Source organism: Bufo gargarizans, chromosome 3, assembly GCF_014858855.1.
Source record: "Bufo gargarizans isolate SCDJY-AF-19 chromosome 3, ASM1485885v1, whole genome shotgun sequence".
Classification (NCBI taxonomy): Eukaryota; Metazoa; Chordata; class Amphibia; order Anura; family Bufonidae; genus Bufo; species Bufo gargarizans.
Genome location: NC_058082.1, coordinates 176,867,018 through 176,888,980, shown reverse-complemented (window position 1 = coordinate 176,888,980; position 21,963 = coordinate 176,867,018). Strand labels below are relative to the sequence as shown.

General features: G+C 40.6%; 1 pseudogene; it reads right to left on the bottom strand.

Annotated features, from left to right (window-relative positions):
• Positions 1–2,556: 2,556 nt before the first annotated feature.
• LOC122931468 lies at positions 2,557–5,258 on the bottom strand (annotated as a pseudogene).
• Positions 5,259–21,963: the final 16,705 nt, after the last annotated feature.

Below are 21,963 nucleotides of genomic sequence, written 5' to 3'. Positions count from 1 at the left end.
AACGCACCAGTCCTTCTCTGCTTATATTTTCTTTTTTCCTTATTCTATTTCTCTTGTTTGCTCCATAAGTATATATGAGTTAGATCCGACACTTTATTATTCTTCATTTTATCTATATCTGCTCGGTCTGCATTTTTCCTCCCGAACTGGAAGTGACGTTGTGCGTTCCACTGTGGAACGCACACGCTTCACCTCCGTGTGTGGCTACACACGAGTGTGTTCTCCCTCCTCTCCCAGCTGTTTACCATTAATCTAGTTATTTTCTATATAAAAGGCACCTTCTTTTGGCATAGTCTACAAATACATCCCCTAAGGAAGCTTACACGAAATGCACGTTGGGGCTTTTTTGGATCACTACTTTGGTATTTATTCAAGTCATTTTCTATTTACCATATTGTTAATTTTATTGTCCATGTACATTGTATCTCATGCACTTTGCACTTTAAATGTATGTACTGTATCTGGCTCTAATATCTTGTTCATGGTTGGTGAGGTCATATTTATATATGTCCCCTATTTGGGTATTTATTAACTATCTAGTATCTCTTTGGCCTTGTCTATTGTTTTTTCATGTTGTCCATTCTGTGATCCTTTCCCACCCTGTGTGTCTTTTTGTCAACCATTGTATTGTCTGTTTGTTATTGTATTTTATTGGATTTTTCCCCCTCTTTTTGGGAACTATAATAAAGTTTATATACATTGTTAATTGTGCTTTGCCTTTCTCTCCTTTTTTGGTGTTGATACTTGGTTTACAGGCCTAGTACGCATACTCACTTCGTGAGTTATCTACGATTGGTGTTTATTTGTAGCCAGATAATATAAGACCTTGGTTTATAAGTGCTTATGGTACTATTTAGTATGTGTTTATTGTACCAAATTGTTTTATTTGGTATATTAGGAGGAGCGACTTTTTGATTATTTTGGTCCCCACTGTGCAAGGAATGACTAATTGTTTAGAAATTTGCTTGATAGGTCGCAATGCCAGTATTTGTACCAGTGATTACAGGTTTTGTTGCTGGTGTATAGTGTTTGGTATAAATACAGTGCTGCCCATAATTATTCATACCGCAAATTTTGACTTAAAGTTACTTTTATTCAACCAGCAAGTAATTTTTTGACGGGAAATGACATAGGTGTCTCCCAAAAGATAATAAGACGATGTACAAGAGGCATTATTGTGGAAAAAAAAAAAAACATTTCTCAGCTTTTATTAACATTTGAACAAAAAGTGTCCAGTCCAAAATTATTCATACCCTTCTCAATAATCAATAGAAAGGCCTTTATTGGCTATTACAGCAATCAAACACTTCCTATAATTGCAGACCAGCTTTTTGCATGTCTCCACAGGTATTTTTGCCCATTCATCTTTACCAATGAGCTCCAAATCTTTCAGGTTGGAGGGTCTTCTTGCCATCACCCTGATCTTTAGCTCCCTCCACAGATTCTCAATTGGATTCAAGTCTGGACCACTCCAAAACATTAATGTTGTTGTCTACTAACCATTTCTTAACCGCTTTTGCTGTGTGTTTTGGGTCATTGTCATGCTGAAATGTTCACTGGTGCCCAAGGCCAAGTTTCTCTGCAGACTGTCTGATGTTGTTATTGAGAATCCTCATGTATAGCTCTTTTTTTCATGGTGCCGTTTACTGTGATTAGGTTCCCTGGTCCATTGGCTGAAAAACACCCCCAAAGCATTAGGTTCCCTCCACCATGTTTGACAGTGGGGATGATGTTCTTTGGGTTGAAGGATTCCCCTTTTTTATGCCAAATGAAGGAAACATCATTGTGACCAAACAATTCAATTTTTGTTTCATCTGACCATAACACAGAAGACCAGAAGTCTTCTTCTTTGTCCAGGTGAGCTTTTGCAAAGGCCAAGCGACCTTTTGTGTGCCTTATCCGGAGAAGTGGAGTCCTCCTTGGTCTGCATTGTGCAGTGTCCGTTGGATTGTCTGCCTTGAGACATTGCCACCAGCAGAGCCCGGATTCACCAGGATGGCCTTGGTGGTGATCCTTGGATTCTTTTTCACCTCTCTAACTATCCTCCTGGCCAGCACAGGTGTCACTTTTGGCTTTCGACCACGTCCTCTGAGATTTTCCACAGTGCGGAACACCTTGTATTTTTTGCTCAAATGTAAATAAAAGCTGAGAATTGTTTTTTTTCTCACAATAATGCCTCTTGTACATCGTCTTATTATCTTTTGGGAGACACTTATGTCATTTCCCATCAAAAAATTACTTGCTGGTTGAATAAAAGTAACTTTAAGTAAAAATTTGCCAGGGGTATGAATAATTATGGGCAGCACTGTATATGTGTGTGCAAGACTGTATCTATTTTAAAATATCTTGCATATAAATTACAGTCTGCATTTACACATGAAAAACGAAAGATAGAGTACGATACCGCTCCTCGCTGCTAGTTTTCTTTGATTTGTCCTGCAAGGACCTACGCGGCGTCCCACGTGACTTGGGCGGGGTGGTGCATCACTTGTTCTAGGACTTCTGATAGGTCTTCTTTTGTGAATACAGAAGTCTGTAGAAAATTGTTGATATTACTTAGTTCATCTGTAAAGAATAAATCAAGGCAACTGGACGTACTGTAGATTTCTTGAAAACATTTCACTTGTTCTTTCAACGAGCTTTCTCAATTCTGAGTGACTGTACAAGAATTCTCTGGGAATAAATATCTAACTGAATCAACATCTGGTAATTATACCCAGCATGGGGTCAGAGGTCATTATACCCAGCATGGGGTCAAAGGTGTTGAATCCATTATCCTAATTGGAGTCAGTAGGTGATAAAGACTTCCCAGAAAAAGGTGTCAAGACAGCATTCTATGTGGCAGACAATAGATGTTTAACCCCCCGCCTCTATTCAAGCTTGGCTTCTCCCTTTTTACGTAGATGGCCTCCTTCACACCTCGTTTGTACCAATCGGCCTCCTTATCCAAAACATGTACTTGACTGTCTTCAAATGTGTGACCTGTTTCTTTTAGATGTAAGTACACGGCTGAATCTTGACCAGAGGTTTTGCTTTTCTATGCTGAGCCATACGCTGATGTAGTTGTTGTTTTGTTTCGCCGATATACACTTCTGAGCATTCCTTATTGCACTGGACTGTGTACACAATGTTGCCCATCTTGTGTTTAGGCATTGGGTCTTTGAGGTGAACCAGTTGTTGCCTCAGTGTGTTGCTGGGTTTAAAGCAGACAGGGATGTGATGTTTATTAAAAATCCTTTTGAGTTTCTCAGACACCCCAGCTACATATGGGATAAGCATATTCTTGCGTCTGTCATGCTTCTCGCCCTCACTGGTAGTCTTGGTGCTCTTTCTTCTCCTTCCTTCTGTTTTGACAAAGGCCCAAACTGGATACCCACAAGTTTTAAGTGCCCTCTAAGGTTTTTGAATTCCTTTGCCTTGGCCTCTGTGCTGGTGGGGATTTTCTCTGCGCGGTGGTGTAGAGTCTGGATGACTCCCAGTTTGTGGTCTAGAGGATGGTGGGAATCAAATAGCAGGTACTGGTCTGTGTGTGCTGGTTTTCAACCTCTATTTCCAGCTTCCTTCCCTCTTCCACTGTTATAAGACAGTCCAGAAACACCAGTTTGTTGTTCTGCATATCTTCCCGTGTGAAATTGATGTTATGATCCACTGAGTTGATGTGGTCGGTGAAAGCCTGTAACTCTTGGTTATGAATTTTAACCCAAGTGTCATCCACATATCTGAACCAATGACTCTGTGTAATTCCCTTGAAAGTGGTCAGGGATTTTCTTTCTACTTCCTCCATATACAGGTTCGCTACAATAGGTAAGACTGGCGATCCCATAGCACAGCCATGATTTTGCTTGTAGAACTTGTCCTTATACTTGAAGTAGGTGGTATTCAGACAAAGGTCCAGTAAGGCACACACTTGGTCTGGGCTAAGTTCTGTTCTGCAGCCTAAGGTGTTGTCTAGTAGAAACTGTTTCCTGACTGTTTAAATTGCCTCTGTAGTGGTTATGCAGGTGAAGAGGGATGCAACATCATAGGAGACCATTTTTTCTTCTGTGCTCAATACCAAGTTCTGGATTTTGGTGGTGAAATCCTGAGAGTTCTGTATGTGATGTTGTGTGTTTCCAACCAAGGGTGCTAGGATTCTAGTTAAGTATTTTTCCACATTGTAGGTCACAGAGTTGATGCTGCTGACAATTGGCCTGAGAGGAGTCCTGTCCTTATGTATTTTAGGAAGTCCATAAATACATGGAGGGGCTTCCCCAGGGTAGAGTCAATGATACACGGCCCGATCAATGATTTCATCATTTTCTAGTTGTTGTAGTAGTTCTATAACCTTCTTCTTGTAGCCACTGGTTGGGTCTCGTCTTAGGGCCTCATATGTGTTGTTATCATCCAGGAGTGTGGTCACCTTGGCATCGTAGTCAGGTGTATTAAGTACATCCATGCATCTTCCTTTATCCATAGGCAGGATGGTGATGTTTGTGTCTTTTTTCAGGGATGTAACCGCCCTCCTTTTTTCTCTAGTCAAGTTTGAAGGAGGTGGTTTGGCACTGGCCAGAGCTGCAGACACTTTAAGGCGAAGTTGTTCAGCCTCACCCTGTGGTACTTTGTTGCTGTGGATTGAGGCTTTAGTGGCTGAAATAATATCAACTATTGGTATTGTTCTTGGTGTGATTGCAAAATTCAACCCTTTCGCAAAGACATTGATCTCAGGCTGGGTGAGAACCTGGTTTGAAAGATTCTGCAACCATTTCTCTTTGTTTTGCACTGTCCTTGTTTCCTCCTTTCGCCTCCATGTCAGTTCCTCACTGGTATGGCTATTTTCAGTTTGGGATAACAAAATGCAGAACTTCTTCTTCTGCCTCTCCTTGCTCTAAGTGTGCTGAGCTAGCTGTGCATGTACTGTGAAATCTGCTACGTTCCTCCACGTTTCAGCGGGTAACTGCAAAGTCAGGTCCTCTTCCAGCTGACTGATAGCTTGTTTCAAGGCTTCAACTGTGAAATGGGTCTGTCGTACCCGTTCATTTTGTAGTTGCTTCTGGGCTTTTTGCAGAATCATCTCAGCTCTGTGACCCTTCACCGTGGAGTCCAAACTGATGCTGCATGGTACCAGCCCCTGTTTTCGGCATCTGAGGTTGAAACGCAGGTGGTTTCTATAGTCTACCAGTTTTCTTGCTGTCGTTTCATATTCTCGTACAAGTTTAAGGGTTTTCCCCCCCAAAATGTGTTGCAATATGTCTGTGAAGGTTTTCATTTATCCAGGTCATGGTATATATGTAAAGAATAAATTAAGGCAACTGGATGTACTGTAGATTTCTTGAAAACGTTTCACTCATTCTTCCAACAAGCTTTCTCAATTCTGAGTGAGTGCACAATAATTCCCTGGGAACAAATATGTAACTGAATCAACATCTGGTAATTATACCCAGCATGGGGTCAGAGGTCATTATACCCAGCATGGGGTCAAAAGTGTTGATTCCATAATCCTAATGGAATCAACACCTTTGACCCCATGCTGGGACAGGGACAGATTGATCTTCTGCAGAAAATATGGTGAATGGACTGCTGAGGACTGGGGCAAAGTCATATTCTCTGATGAAGCCTCTTTCCGATTGTTTGGGGCATAAGGGCTAGAGGGCTGCAAATGGCATCAAAATGTGGCTAAGAGCATGGCAAGTGCTCTGCAAACAAATGTGGATAGGTAAATGACTTTAAATAACATAAAATAACATAAAATAGGCTTTTCCGGAGAAGAAAAGGTGAGCGCTACCATCAGTCCTGTGTCATGCCAACAGTAAAGCATGTGTGGGGTTGCTTCTCATCCAAGGGAGTGGGCTCACTCACAATTTTGCCCAAAAACACAGCCATGAATAAAGAATGGTACCAAAACACACTCCAACAGATACTTCTTCCAACAATTCGACAACAGTTTGGTGAAGAACAATGCATTTCCCAGCACGATGGAGCACCGTGCCATAAGGCAAAAGTGATAACTAAGTGGCTCGGGGACCAAAACGTTGACATTTTGGGTCCATGGCCTGGAAACTCCCAAGATCTTAATCCCATTGAGAACTTGTGGTCAATCCTCAAGAGGCAGGTGGACAAACAAAAACCCACTAATTCTGACAAACTTCAAGAAGTGATTATGAAAGAATGGGTTGCTATCAGTCAGGAATTGGCCCAGAAGTTGATTGAGAGCATGCCAGGTCGAATTGCAGAGGTCCTGAAAAAGAAGGGCCAACACTGCGAATACTGACTCTTTCCCAAAATGTCATGTAATTTTCAATAAAAGCCTTTGAAACGTATGAAGTGTGTGTAATTATATTTCACTACATCACAGAAACAACTGAAACAAAGATCTAAAAGCAGTTTAGCAGCAAACTTTGTAAAAACTAATGGCCACGACTGTACATGCTTCTTTTAACTATTATTTCCTCTTTTGCCTTGTTGATTCCCGGAGGTGGAAATTACATTTGGGGACTCACTTACCTCGGGTACTGGTTGTGTTTCAGTAGGCCTAGGTTTAGTGGATCTGACATGTTTCAGCAAAGTCAGCCCAAATAGAGCCTCCTCTGCTTGCTGCATTGAATCCCTAACCTTAGTTTACCACTCAGGCCACGTGTACATCACTCTGTTCTTCCAAATTAAAACAGGGTTCTGTACGCCTTGCTTAATTACCACAATTGGCTTTTGCAGCTACCATTGCACTACCTACCTTCCAGAGAGATGCTACAATTAGTTCCCTTGGACCAATTACTCTATTCTTTAAAGGGGCTTCATGGCCTTCGCCCCAAAACTAAATTTCATGTATTGTGCAGCCGTCTGACTGTGGGAAGACTCGCTTTTCTTCACTTGCATGGACAGCCCATTGCACATAGCGATTAATCTACTCTAGTCTTACCCCTGTATCCAGGGAAACCTCTGCACCAATTTAGGAGAGCACCGGACGGTGCCTTCTTCTCCAGTGGATTGACGGACTACAACCACTATACCGCTATAGTCCCCCCAACTAGAAGCCCTAACCGAGGTGATGTGTAACTCTATGGCTTATTGTTCCAACACTTTTGGTACAGAACTATGCCAAACGATTAGTCAACAACCACAGATCACACCACCGCGTTATGTCTCTACCCCTCACATTGCATGCACACAACCCTTACATAGCGTTGCCAGACTACATTGCACAGCACAATGAATATCCTCTTTCTCTACAGAACAATGTGGCTCCTCCAGTCAATCTCCTGCTGATAAAGTCCTGGAGTGGAGAACTGTCACTTGGAAAAAGAAATAGAAGGAAAAAAAGTATGTTAAGATTGCAGCCAAAATATGAAAAAGGAAAAACTGAAAAAATAACTTGATTACAACAATAAAAGCCTAAAAATAAAAAAGGGTAGTAAAAGAAAACCTGTAAAAAGGAGAGAAAAAAACAACGTAGAAAACTTCAGTTACAAGTCTTGCTATAAACATTGAGAATCAGTAAAAAGTAAATGTTAACCTAAAACCAAAACTCAAATACAAAAAACTAAAAACCTTAGGAACACTTACAATTGTATAGGACTGAATTAACAAATCAATGTCTTGGAGGGTTCACCTGAAACCGTAAAAACTGGCAGGAAAATTTCTACCCACCCAGTCATTGAAATGCTTATTTTCCTAGCCACAAACCAACTTCAGATTAATTTTACCAAAGAAGCAGGATTTAACATTATAAGGTCCCAAAACTGGTTTCCAGGGGAAGGGAAAAGTCAATTGAAATGAGGTCTTTGAGTTCCTCCATTTTCTTTAAATGCAAACAGTTAAATGGTTTACAAAGACCTCAATACCCTTCTCTGGCACACAAAATTAGAAACTCTGCTGAATTCCAGTAACCAATCTCTTTCCTCTCTGAGCTTCACATTTTAACCGTTCATATTAGGGTTTAAAATCTGCTTCATGGATCAATGACCTTGGCTGTCCCTGGCTTCTATGCCTTTGCAAAGAACCAAGTCTAGGACCATTACTAGAGTTGAGCGGACACCTGGATGTTCGGGTTCGACGGGTTCGGCCAAACTTGAGAAAAAAGTTCGAGTTCGGGACCCGAACTTGACCTGAACTTGACCCCGAACCCGAACCCCATTGAAGTCAATGGGGACCCAAACTTTTGAGCACTAAAATGGCTGTAAAAATGTCATGGAAAGGGCTAGAGGGCTGCAAATGGCATCAAAATGTGGCTAAGAGCATGACAAGTGCTCTGCAAACAAATGTGGATAGGTAAATGACTTTAAATAACATAAAATAGTTAAAAAAAAATTAAAAAAATATTGATCTAGGAGGAAGAGTTCCATATGGAGTAGGAGGTTGAGGAGGCGGTGGATGTGGTGGTGTAGGTGGAAGTGGCGGAGGAGGTAGCCTACACTGCTTTTTGGTTTTAAATTTTATTTTTTAAAATTAGGGTACACACCAAAACATTGGGAAGTATAGCCTGTAATAACCCCCTCCAGTCGTGCTAAACACACATTCAGACAATACACTGGCTGCAGTGCAGGCCAGCACCTCCAAGGGGTAAAGGGCAAGCTCGGGCCATGTGCCCAATTTGGAGACCCAGAAGTTGCAGGGGCTGACACCACTCAGTCAGTTCGTGTAGGCGTGTGCTCACTTACTGCCCCACCATGTTGCACGTCCCCGTGATGTTCACGATCCAATTTGATATCTGCTCTATCAACCTTTAATGTTCTTTTATGTGCCTACCATGGTGATCACGGGTGGCAGGGAATCAGGGTTCCAGGCCAGAGAGGTAGCGTTAGAAAGAGAGACCACATCCAAGGGAGGATTCATTTTTTTTTAAATGAATAATTATAGATTTGAAATATGGGAGAAGTTATTAAAGCATAAAAGTGTGACTACTTTTTAAAGTTTAAGCATTGAATGAAAGGATGTGGCGCGCATTAATTACTGAATAATTTTGTACATTTTATTCCCTGTCACCTATGCATAGCAGCTGTTTATTCACGTCAAAACATTTATAATGTCAACCCAAGAATGTAACAGAAAAATTATTGAAATTTATTAAGCTGTCAACTAGGAAGAAGAGGGGTATATTACATCCAAAAATTGGCGAATTTCACCCAAAAATGTAACTGACAATTTTATTTTATTTTTTACTGGCCTACTAGGTATAGCAGTGGTACTATACACCCACAAATTGGTTCATTTCACCCTAAAATGTAAATTACATTTTTTTTTATTTTTTTTTACCTGTATACTTGGTATAGCATTGGTACTATACACCCCAAAAATGCTGAATTTCACCAGAAAGTGTAACTGACAAAGTAGTGAAATGATATAAAATAAAATACGTACAAATATTTTTTTTATTTATACGGTGGAGATCCATATGAGGTAGGAGTTTGAGGAGGCGGTGGACATAGTGGTGTAGGTGGAAGAGGCTGTGGAGGAGGACGAGGAAGCCAACACAGGTTTTTGGTTTTAATTTTATTTTTTAAAATTAGGGTACACTCTAAAAGATTGTGAAATATCCAAAATACAAGAATGTGCAATTGCGCTGCAGTATAACAATGGATGGTTAGTGCCGGTATACAGTACATGTCTATTCTGCACAAGGTATGGACAAATCCTGAGGGATCCATGCCTGCTTCATTTTAGTGAACGTGAACTTGTCCACATTGGCTGTGAGCAGGCGCTGCACTTGTCTGTGATGACACCCCCTGCCGTGCTAAACACACGTTCAGATAATACACTGGCTGCAGGGCAGGCCAGCACTTCCAAGACATGAAGGGCAAGCTCAGGCCATGTGCCCAATTTGGAGACCCAGAAGTTGAAGGGGGCAGACCCGTCATTCAGTATGTGTAGGCGTGTGCACATATGCTGCTCCACCATGTTGGTGAAATGCTGCCTCCTGCTAAGATGTTCCATATCAGCTGGTGGTGCTGGTTGTTGTGGCGTGCTGACAAAGCTTTTCCACATTTTGGCCATGCTAACCCTGCCTTCTGAGGTGCTGGCGGTGCCCTAGCTGCGTTGGCAGCCTCTTACCTGTCCTCTGCCTTAGACTTGTGCTTCCACTGTACCCCCGCTATCAGGTGGGAATGCCACCAGCAGGGCGTCTGCCAGCTTGTACTCGTGCATCTTACGATCTTGCTCCAGTGATGGAATTAAACTTGAATTTAACACTTGTAGATCAGGAAAATACCGTTTTTTGGGCAAAAAAGTGTGTTTTTAAAACCCCAGAAAATGATGGGTGTATTTCTAGCTTAAATTGCACACTGACTAATCCAGATGTTGTATATTGCCCAAAAAGTTTTTTTTTTTTTTTTTGTAACATAATATGAAAGCTGTATATATTAAACTTGAATTTAACACTTGCAGATCAGGAAAACAGTGTTTTTTGGCTAAAAAGTGTGTTTTTAAAACCCTAGAAAATGATGGGTGTATATCTAGCTTTAATTGCACACTGACTAATGCAGATTATATATTGCCAAAAAAGTATTTTTGGGGTAACAGAATATGAAAGCTGTATATATTAAACTTGAATTTAACACTTGCAGATCAGGAAAATACAGTTTTTTTGGCAAAAAAAATGTGTTTTTAAAACCCTAGAAAATGATGGCTGTATTTCTAGCTTAAATTGCACACTGACTAATTCATATGTTGTATAATGTCCATAAAAGTGTTTTTTCTTGGTAATAGAATATGAAATCTGTATATATTAAACTTGAATTTAACACTTGCAGATCATGAAAATAGTGTTTTTGGCAAAAAAGTGTGTTTTTAAAACCCCAGAAAATGATGGCTGTATTTCTAGCTTAAATTGCACACTGACTAATCCAGATGTTGTATATTGGCAAAAAAGTTATTTTTTTGGTAACAGAAAATAAAAGCTGTATATATAAAACTTGAATTTAACACTTGCGGATCAGGAAAATAGTGTTTTTTGTCTAAAAAAGTGTGTTTTTAAAACCCTAGAAAAAGATGGGTGTATATCTAGCTTTAATTGCACACTGACTAATGCAGATGTTATATATTGCCCAAAAAGTGTTTTTTTGGTAACAGAATTTGAAAGCTGTATATATTAAACTTGAATTTAACACTTGCAGATCAGGAAAATACAGTTTTTTTGGCAAAAAAAATGTGTTTTTAAAACCCCAGAAAATGATGGCTGTATTTCTAGCTTAAATTGCACACTGACTAATCCATATGTTGTATAATGTCCATAAAAGTGTATTTTCTTGGTAAAAGAATTTGAAAGCTGTATATATTAAACTTTAATTTAACACTTGCGGATCAGGAAAATAGTGGTTTTTGGCAAAAAAAGTGTGTTTTTAAAACCCTAGAAAATTTTGGGTGTATATCTAGCTTAAATTGCACACTGACTAATTCCATATGTTGTATAATGTCCATAAAAGTGTTTTTTCTTGGTAATAGAAAATGAAAGCTGTATATATTAAACTTGAATTTAACACTTGCAGATCAGGGAAATAGTTTTTGGGCAAAAAAGTGTGTTTTTAAAACCCCAGAAAATGATGGCTGTATTTCTATATTTCTAGCTTAAATTGCACACTGACTAATCCAGATGTTGTATATTGCAAAAAAAGTGTTTTTTTTTTTTTGGTAACAGAATATGAAAGCTGTATATATTAAACTTATATTTAACACTTGCAGATCAGGAAAATACAGGTTTTTTTTTTGCAAAAAAGTGCGCTTTGAAAACCACAGAAAATGATGGCTGTATTTCTAGCTTTAATTGTACACTGACTAATCCAGCTGTTGTATATTGCCAAAAAAGTGTGTGTTTTTTTGTAACATAATATGAAAGCTGTATATATTAAACTTGAATTTAACACTTGCAGATCACAAAAATACTGTTTTTTGGCAAAAAAGTGTGTTTTTAAAACCCCAGAAAATGATGGCTGTATTTCTAGCTTAAATTGCACACTTACTAATCCAGATGTTGTATATTGCCCAAAAAAAGTTATGTTCAATGTCCCAAAAGCTCAGATGCAGTGCTGGTGCACTGAGCTTGCATAAAATGGCCTCCACCGCCCACCTTACTGACTTATTAATTTATTTATTTTTTTCGGTCACTGGGCTCAGGGCAGGATAAAAAAAATGGTGCCCTGCAACCACAAAACACAATCTATTTAGATCGCTGAGTTAGATTCTGATTTTAAGCAAAGAGTCTCTCCTATTCTCTCCCTGAAATCACCAGCAGCATCCTCTCCCTACACTAAGCACAGCAGAGTTACGTGCAGCACTACATGACTCCAGCTTATATAGAGGCTGAGTCACATGCTACACTGGCCAATCACAGTCATGCCATTAGTAGGCATTGTTGTGATGGCTTCTAAGGTCAGACAGTTAACTGCTTGTTGATTGGCTGCTCTGCACAAAGTGCCAAGAAAGCGCTGAACACCGAACCCGAACCTAAACTTTTACTAAAATGTTCGGGTTCGGGTCCGGTGTCCAAAAATCCTAAAGTTCGGTACGAACCCAACCATTACCCCACCTTGCTGAATAAACCACTTTACTTCTAGGTGTGGTTCTGGGGTACTGAACATAACTGTGTCTGTTGAAATTAGCAACGTCACAATATCGTACAATGTGCCCGAATTCCCATGCAAAACAATGAATAGCTTGTCTGCCTGCACAATACCTTTTCTGGACACATGGTGATCTGACTTACTGCACAACATTAACCATCCAAGCATGACTAGATTCCACACTACTATCTGTATTGAGTCCACATACCACAGACTTATTTGAGGAATCTTCTGGCATTGTGTTAACACTTCCAACTCCAGGGTCAGGCAAATTGTCCATCTCCATCCCTTGAGTCGGTTTCACTATCTGACCCACAGTCTTCAGACTTCTCCATAACTACAGCCCATACATTGCCTCTAACCCCAGACACGTTACTCTCTAACGGTTGTTTTAATGACTCTGGCTGCACTAAGCACTGAGAATGTTCAACTTCTGCCCTCCTGCAGAGAGCAGACAATTCCCTTACAGCACCCTGTGCATGCATCAGGCTTTCAGATAACCATTCATTCTCCTTGCACAGCTCAGTATTATACCTCACAGTACATTCATAATCAGTGCTAGCTTCAGCTGCCTGCTGGACAAGAGTTCTCAATTTAACAATTTCCACTTTTAAATCTTCCACTTCTCCTTCCAAACTCAGCTTCAGCCTACAAGACTCCTGATATTTATCCGCTATCCACCCAGCAGCAAAAATCAGAGCATACTTGCCTTTGCATCATTTTCTGGTACTGATCAGGTTTGCTACACAATTCTGAGCCTGCAGCCATGGATCAGTAGATCCCTGCATAGCTTGAAGAATGGCCGCCGTGTCCTTCAACTTTGCAACTACAAACACCACAATGGTTGCTACAAAAAAAACAAAAAAAAACACTGGTACCGATCTCTAGGAGTTGTCCCAATACTTTTGGCACATAACTACAAGCACCTCCTTTCTACACTGTAGTACCCGTATTAACTATGCCAAACAATTCTACAATTCAGTGTTACAGCCACAGATGTACAAACATTAAGGAGAATCATTAACTATATGACAATTTCACCGCTAAACTGCCACTAATGCTCATACAATGATTCCTGTATCAGACTGGTCATTGATACATAACTGAACACTCAACCAATATCCAGCACAAAACTTACCAAAACAAAATCAAACTTTGCATAGTAAGTTGCAAAAAGGTTACAAAAAGACAAAATAACTATGCTGGACAAAACTGATATTTGAGGCAAAAACAACCAAATTGCTTCCCATAGACACCAATACTAAAAGCTAAAAGTGAACCAGCTCAAACTACAATGAATTCTTTGTTAAAACCTGCAGCACCAAACTAACCAAGAAGTCTGCCAAAGCCACATGGTCTTCACACAGAGGAAATCAAAGATGACCCACAAAACCGCATGGTCTTTACACACAAAGGAAGACAAGATGGCCGATAAAACCACATGGCTTGACACACAAAGAAAGACACAATAGTGTCTACAAAATCCAGCACTAGAAAAACCAAATTAAACAAAACTGTTTCTATATTCTCTGTGCCCCACCTCCGAAACCAGAGCAAACCTCCACTCTGCTGGTGATTTACAGGCTAACAATATAAAAATACTCTCTAAATGTTTCCTCTACAAACCAAAATCACCTCATTACAAAATCACAGTAATATAAAAGTTAGGAAGTTACAACAAAAAAACTCAATACTCTGTACTGGTCAGCACACACATCATAATCTCACCATACAATCTCTGTACAATCAACTCAGAATAACTCAGAATCACCAAAAACTACACAACGGAAAAGCACTTACCTCGTCCTTACACAAATAGAGCAAAAGCGTTCTTTTACCAAGCAGAAATTTCCTCTGACGCAGCAGACAAAATTACAGTTTACTTTTCTCTCCCCTTTTACCTGATGTGCAGAGGAAAAAATCTGTTGGATCCTTGTAGTACCTAACTCGCCATCTGTAATAGAAATATTTGTAGTAGAAATTCGCTGGCATTAGACTTTGTATACGGAAAGGTAAATCTCTTAACCGGAGTCAGTTAAAGGTGTTTTCATGTTGAGTTCTGCTGAGCACTCCCCTTTTCCTGCCCAGTCTGTTAACTTTTATTTCTTACTGACAAAAGGCTGTAACAATAGAAACGGGGCCGGCCCTTCACCTGACCACTTCCTTCATGTAACAAGGATACAGGAAGTGATGACATACAGGAAGTGATACAGGAACATGAGAAGCCACCATTATTTAAAATAACATAGCCAGATAACAAACACATGTATACAATAATTTTCCATTACCACTGGAGTGAATTTTATCCAGCCTTGCTCAGTGATCAATGCCAGACAAAGTTACTATGACCCTCATGCATGTTTATTTACAGGACAACGTCATTATCTCCAGCAGCTGATCAGGCACACTAGAGACAACAAATGCATGTTCCTTTCATATATTGTTCTCTTAACAAATGCATCCACGCCAAGCTAATAAATCTGCATCTTGTGCGGGGGCCCTAGTCAGCGTCCATACATTAGCCAAGAAAACACTGCTCTGCTGAATACATCAGTCTCTCCCGGCCCACAGCCCAGTGCATGACACATTAGACCATTCGCCGATGGAGACCTCTGCGCCCGGCAGCTGTGTCTCCACATACACAGGAAGATATCCACTCCAATAGTTTACCATGACACTGAGAGACATGATGACAATACACAATATATTAAAAACACATCCTAATAAAATTTCCGCAACACAGCTTCCAGCAAATACTCAATAAGGGGTTATATATACCTGTTGCCACAAAATATTGATAGAGGGGATTGATATACCGGCTTCTGCCAAATATCGATTGAGGCCTGCAATACACCGGTTTCCACCAAATATTGATTAAGGGGTTTGATATACCAGTTTCCAGCAAATGCTTATTAAGGGGTTCTAAAATCCTGTTTCCACAAAATAAAATAGTCAGCAGTAGTCTGAAGAGGAGCCAGAGGAGGATGGTGCCTAGGGGGAGGAGGAGGAGCAAGAAGAGCAGGCTTTAAACTTTTCGTGAATCCCTGGTGTTTTCTGTGGATGGGGGGAGAAGACCACGGATGACATACTCCTGGGCGATGAGCAGGAGCCAGGATGCTCCACTGCTTCCAATTTAGTGCAAATGGGGGCCTTCATGCTCCAGTGTTTGAAGAGGGACGCCCGTATAAAAAGCATAAAGGGCAAGGACCAATACTGGGTGAAAACGTACTTAGACCCCCGGTACAAACACAAAATGGCGGACATGGTACCAGCATCATAGAGGGCTGTCATAATGCAGCATTTCCACGCCTTGCTGCGAGAGATACTGCATTCTGCTGTTGCGGGTGCTGGCAGAGGAATTTCCATCCACAGAGAAACAGTTGTGGGTACCAATCCTACCGCGCATGCAAGAAGAGGGTGGTTTGAAGATGTGTTGGTCACTTCAGATATGAGATCACTCTTGCAGCCAACCCATCGACAGCCGCCTTCCGGATCCAGCCTCAGGGAGCACCTAGACCAACAGGTGTCCGACTACATCAGGTTAACGGCCAATGTAGATGCTCTGAGAAGCGATGAACCCCTGGACTACTGGGTGTGCAGGCTTGACCTGTGGCCAGAGCTGGCACAATTTGCCATGAAACTCTTGGCTTTCCCCTCATCCAGTGTCCTGTCCGTAAGGACGTTCAGCGCAGCACAGGGGATCATGACCGATAAGCGCACTCACCTAGCTCACGACAGTGTGGACTACCTCACATTTCTAAAAATGAATGAGGCATGGATCTCGGAGGAATTCAACACTTGTTACAACCACCTTTAATTGAATTTCCTCATGCCAGCCACACATATCCAGCACAACCCAGACAAAGAATGGTCCCTGTCTTATGTAAATACAGCTGCATAAAAGGCCTTTTCTGTCTGGTGAATACCTAATGTTTAGGCAGTAAAATTGGTATCTAATGAACCGTCTAATATATCTCCATGCCACATAATCACTTGATATTTTCTGTATGGTAAATTCCTTATTGTTGGGCCTGTACTCCACTGGCCTGTGTTAAAATTGATATCCAATGACCGTCCAATATACCACCAGCCACATAATCACTTGATCTTTTCTGAACAGCAAATGCCTAATTGTTGGCGCCTTGGAGGAATTCAACACCTATGACTACCACGTGTTATTGAATTTCACCTATGATCATTTGGGGTTTATTGAATAGGGGGGATTTCATTAGCCATGTTTTTAATCCAATTTTATATTTTTTGTTCTTTTAAACATAAGTATTTGACATATATTTGTACTGGCCTACAGTAAAATTGTTATCCAATTACCGTCTAATATACCTACAGCCACATAATCACTTGATCTTTTCTGTCCGCTGAATGCTTAATGTTGGGGGCCTGTACTCCACTGGCCTGCAGTAAAATTGTTATCCAATTACCGTCTGATATACCTCCAGCCACATAATCACTTCATCTTTACTGTACGGTGAATGCATAATTTTTGGGGCCTGTAATCTAACTGGCCAACATTAAAATTGTTATACGGTGACCGCCTAATGTACCTCCAGCCACATATTTGCTTGTTCTTTTCTGTACGGTGAATGACAATATTTGGGGCCTGTACTCCACTGGCCTGCAGTAAAATTTTTATCCAATGACATCCAGCCACATAATCACTTGATGTTTTCTTTTCGGTGAATGCCTAATGTTTGGGGCCTATATTCCACTGGCCTGCAGTAAAATTTATATCCATTAGTGATGAGCGGCATAGCCAATATTCGAATATGCAATATTTCGCAAATTTATGGATGAATATTCACCATAAATTAGTAAATTTGAGAATTCAGGATCTCTATTTATTGCTTACTTGATTGCGAAAATCAGCAATGTAATATATTTGCAAACATTTTCCGAAAAATTCACAAAAAATTTGCGTTTAGAATATTCAACACTATTCGCAATTATGAATATACGGAGATCCAGTAGGTTTCCAGCATAAATGCCAGTTTTCTGCAGTTTATAGTGAATTGAGATCCAGCTGGTATGGCCCTGTCGGGCTATGCTGGAACTTTAGTAGTCTGTTCCTCCGTCAGAGAAGACTACCAGATTCACAAAGATTTAAAAATAGCCTTACATTTAAGAAGCATAAAATACATAATATAAACAGAGTATATCTAGGGCAGATTCTGTTGCACACCATGTTGTGGCAGAATCTGCGAATCTGTGACTTCTTCACTGCTCATGCCAGGTCAAAATAAGGGAGTGTGGGTGGGGAAGGGGATAGGCCAGCAGGCCCGTTTCATTCATCATTTTCTGTGCCTGGTTTAGGCATAGAAAATGGTCTAAATGTAAGACACCAAGACTGTTGCCTCTACATAACGTTAGCGATCCACCACCAGCGCAGAGGCTTATTATGACCAGCGTCTAAAATGCTGGTCTTAATAAATGTGCCCCATAGTTTTTTCTTCCAGTGTGTCAACAGACCTACTGTATGGGTCTCCATGTATACAGACTACAGCTGTAAGACATATATGTAGTCAGGTTGTGCAGTCAAATTTCTCCCCTTTGTACTGACTGTTAACTGAAAAAGTGGGTAAATAAATGAGTTGACATATGTCTGCAGGATTAGGCTATACCCACAGGTTGTTTGCAATTTGCATAGATGCAATTTGAACTTCTGAAGCCTAGGTGCAAAACCTGAAAAGGAAAATTGTTTGTAGCCTATCATGTGCTTTTTAATGTGTGGAACACATGTAAATACATTTCACATATTCTTTCATAAGAAAGTAAGTTGCAACAGATTATTTATATAATATGAAACCTAACTGAAAAATAAATAGCATCTGATATCCCATTTGATTTTAAAATGGAAATTTGTAATGGTAGCTTAAATAGATACTGCATAACTTCAGTCAGCATAGATAACTAGTTCAATGCAACTCCAGAAACTTTATATTTAGTTCTTTAAAAGGTTTTTGGTTTGTTCTTCTTTCTATGTTTAAATGTTTGGTGTATTCAGATATTATTTAAAGGCTTCAATTCATATTTAATGCACTGTGAAATAGATTCCCTGATGAGGGACCACAGATGAGCAAGTTTGTGGAACACAACATGATTAATGTCACAGAACATGTTTTCAACAGCTGAAATTGCTTATGTTTATTTATCTGAGCATAAAATAACTTAAAAATACCTCAGTCTGTGTCTGCCTTTATTCTATTTTTATAATCTTTTGAAACTAAAATAAATATCCTCTTTTAACATAATGGAATACACTTAAATAGCAACCTATTTAACTTCATGACTGGGGTGATAATTGCTTTCATATATTAGCTTCCATTTTTTTTAACTAGTCCCAGACTCTATAGAGTGTAATGTAATGTGTAATGGTTTTCAGTTTATTTTATAAAGTGAATATTATAAAAAATATCCACAGATATCCATAACAATTTAAAAATTAATGTGAATGCAAGCACTGAAGTTTTTCAACAAGTAGTAGAACAGGAATGAATTTATTTACTGCCGATAATGTAGATCAAATTTACTATACTGGTACACTTGTTTAATTTTATATAAATGGTGGGATATTTAATATTATCTTTTGTACAGTACTTAGCATTTATTGTTATTATATGGGTTAGAAACATCACAGATGTTGTTCACTCTTAAGTTAGCACTAAGAAATAGATTTCCAAATTTCCTTGCAGTAGTGTATATAATTGTATTAGCAAATATGAAATGTCCCAGAGATGGGACAAATCGAGGAAAATCTGTGCTGTATAACTTTGTGACAATCACTCCAAATTTGAGTTAGAAAATGTTTTCTTCACACTGCAGATTTTGTATGCTGTTTTTGGCATGAAATCTGTGCAATAATGTCTTATGAAAAATTGTCTCCTAAATATGGACTTTCTATCCTATTAATCTGATTGATGCATTTCAAAGGGCTTTGAATCATGATATACTTAAGGATACATTTCTTATGTCATGTTCACACATTTATTTCATCATTTCTTTCCATCAGTTTTTTGTGAGCCAAAACGAGTAGTGAAGTCTACTCAGAAATAAGATGTAATGTAAAGATCTCCACCTATTCCGTGTTTTTGACCCGCAACTGGTTTTAAATCACAATAACTGATCAAAATAACTGACCAAAATAACTGAAGTGTAAATTCAGCCGTACAAATTAATTTGCAATTGGTACCGATTGGTCACTTGAAATGACATGAAAATTATATTTTAAATGAGGAGTAGAGTTGAGCGAACACCTGGATGTTCGGGTTCGAGAAGTTCGGCCGAACTTCCCGAAAATGTTCGGGTTCGGGATCCGAACCCGATCCGAACTTCGTCCCGAACCCGAACCCCATTGAAGTCAATGGGGACCCGAACTTTTCGGCACTAAAAAGGCTGTAAAACAGCCCAGGAAAGGGCTAGAGGGCTGCAAAAGGCAGCAACATGTAGGTAAATCCCCTGCAAACAAATGTGGATAGGGAAATGAATTAAAATAAAAATTTAATAAATAAAAATTAACCAAAATCAATTGGAGAGAGGTTCCATAGCAGAGAATCTGGCTTCCCGTCACCCACCACTGGAACAGTCCATTCTGAGATATTTAGGCCCCGGAACCCAGGCAGAGGAGAGAGGTCCCGTAACAGAGAATCTGGCTTCATGTCAGCAGAGAATTAGTCTGCATGTCATAGCAGAGAATGAGGCTTCACGTCAGCCACCACTGCAACAGTCCATTGGCATATATTTAGGCCCAGCACCCAGGCAGAGGAGAGAGGTCCCGTAACAGACAATCTGGCTTCATGTCAGCAGAGAATCAGTCTTCATGTCATAGCAGAGAATCAGGCTTCACGTCACCCACCACTGTAAGAGTCCATTTTCATAAATTTAGGCCCAGCACCCAGGCAGAGGAGAGAGGTCCCGTAACAGAGGATCTGGCTTCATGTCAGCAGAGAATTAGTCTGCATGTCATAGCAGAGAATGAGGCTTCACGTCAGCCACCACTGCAACAGTCCATTGGCATATATTTAGGCCCAGCACCCAGGCAGAGGAGAGAGGTCCCGTAACAGACAATCTGGCTTCATGTCAGCAGAGAATCAGTCTGCATGTCATAGCAGAGAATCAGGCTTCACGTCACCCACCACTGCAACAGTCCATTGTCATAAATTTAGGCCCAACACCCAGGCAGAGGAGAGAGGTCCCGTAACAGACAATCTGGCTTCATGTCAGCAGAGAATTAGTCTGCATGTCATAGCAGAGAATGAGGCTTCACGTCACCCACCACTGTAAGAGTCCATTTTCATAAGTTTAGGCCCAGCACCCAGGCAGAGGAGAGAGGTCCCGTAACAGAGGATCTGGCTTCATGTCAGCAGAGAATCAGTCTGCATGTCATAGCAGAGAATCAGGCTTCACGTCAGCCACCACTGTAAGAGTCCATTTTCATAAGTTTAGGCCCAGCACCCAGGCAGAGGAGAGAGGTCCCGTAACAGACAATCTGGCTTCATGTCAGCAGAGAATTAGTCTGCATGTCATAGCAGAGAATGAGGCTTCACGTCAGCCACCACTGCAACAGTCCATTGGCATATATTTAGGCCCAGCACCCAGGCAGAGGAGAGAGGTCCCGTAACAGACAATCTGGCTTCATGTCATAGCAGAGAATCAGGCTTCACGTCACCCACCACTGTAAGAGTCCATTTTCATAAGTTTAGGCCCAGCACCCAGGCAGAGGAGAGAGGTCCCGTAACAGACAATCTGGCTTCATGTCAGCAGAGAATTAGTCTGCATGTCATAGCAGAGAATGAAGCTTCACGTCAGCCACCACTGCAACAGTCCATTGGCATATATTTAGGCCCAGCACCCAGGCAGAGGAGAGAGGTCCCGTAACAGACAATCTGGCTTCATGTCAGCAGAGAATCAGTCTTCATGTCATAGCAGAGAATCAGGCTTCACGTCACCCACCACTGGAACAGTCCATTCTCAGATATTTAGGCCCCGGAACCCAGGCAGAGGAGAGAGGTCCCGTAACAGAGAATCTGGCTTCATGTCAGCAGAGAATTAGTCTGCATGTCATAGCAGAGAATGAGGCTTCACGTCAGCCACCACTGCAACAGTCCATTGGCATATATTTAGGCCCAGCACCCAGGCAGAGGAGAGAGGTCCCGTAACAGACAATCTGGCTTCATGTCAGCAGAGAATCAGTCTTCATGTCATAGCAGAGAATCAGGCTTCACGTCACCCACCACTGTAAGAGTCCATTTTCATAAATTTAGGCCCAGCACCCAGGCAGAGGAGAGAGGTCCCGTAACAGAGGATCTGGCTTCATGTCAGCAGAGAATTTGTCTGCATGTCATAGCAGAGAATGAGGCTTCACGTCAGCCACCACTGCAACAGTCCATTGGCATATATTTAGGCCCAGCACCCAGGCAGAGGAGAG